This window comes from Malurus melanocephalus, unplaced genomic scaffold, assembly GCF_030028575.1.
Source record: "Malurus melanocephalus ecotype Western Australia unplaced genomic scaffold, MMel_1.1 scaffold_28, whole genome shotgun sequence".
In the NCBI taxonomy this organism is placed as follows: Eukaryota; Metazoa; Chordata; class Aves; order Passeriformes; family Maluridae; genus Malurus; species Malurus melanocephalus.
In genome coordinates, this window is record NW_026623260.1 from 1,100,786 (window position 1) to 1,101,493 (window position 708).

Here is a 708-nt window from a genome sequence, read left to right on the forward strand (position 1 = left end):
GGACGGGTGCTGGAGCCTCCTCCCCAGGTCGGGGTGTGACCCTGGCCCAGCTCAGCTCCGGGATGTGCTGTGCCCGCTGCCCGGAGATGGCACTGAGGTCCCTGGGTCCCCAGTGCCACTCTGGGGTGCGCTGCCAGCGCCCCGTCCAGCAGCTCCTGCCCCTCTCTGGAGCGCCGGCCCTGCAGAGCGGCACAGGGAAGAGTCCCAGCAGCGCCTCCGCTCTTTCCTGGTGCTGCTCGGGCTTTGTCCGGCCTCTCCCTGCCCAGCCCAGCACGCAGCTTGGTGGTGGTGGTGGCAGAGCACGGCTGTGGGATGGAGCAGCGAGAGGCTGTCCAGGGATGCCACAATGGGAGGTTGTTTGAAGAAGCATTTGGCTCCCCCTAAACCAAAACCCACAGAAGCCAGAAGAAGGCACTCTGGAAGAAAACCAGGGGAGAGGGAGTTTTCCTGMTCCTCAAGAGAAAGCAAAGCATGGCCCATTCCGAACTGGGGAAACAGTGRTGGTACTGAAAAAGCCAACTGTGAAATGTCAAAGGAAATCAAAAATCTTTCCATTTTCTCCAGCTGGGAAGGGCTCAGTTSTGCAGCCTCCCTTTCTCCAGCCGGGCATGTTAACCACTCTATTTATGCTCTATTTATACACAGCCATGTGGCCAACTTCCCTGGACACGAGCGTGGCAGCCCCCAAAAGCAGAGAGGGGAGCGGTG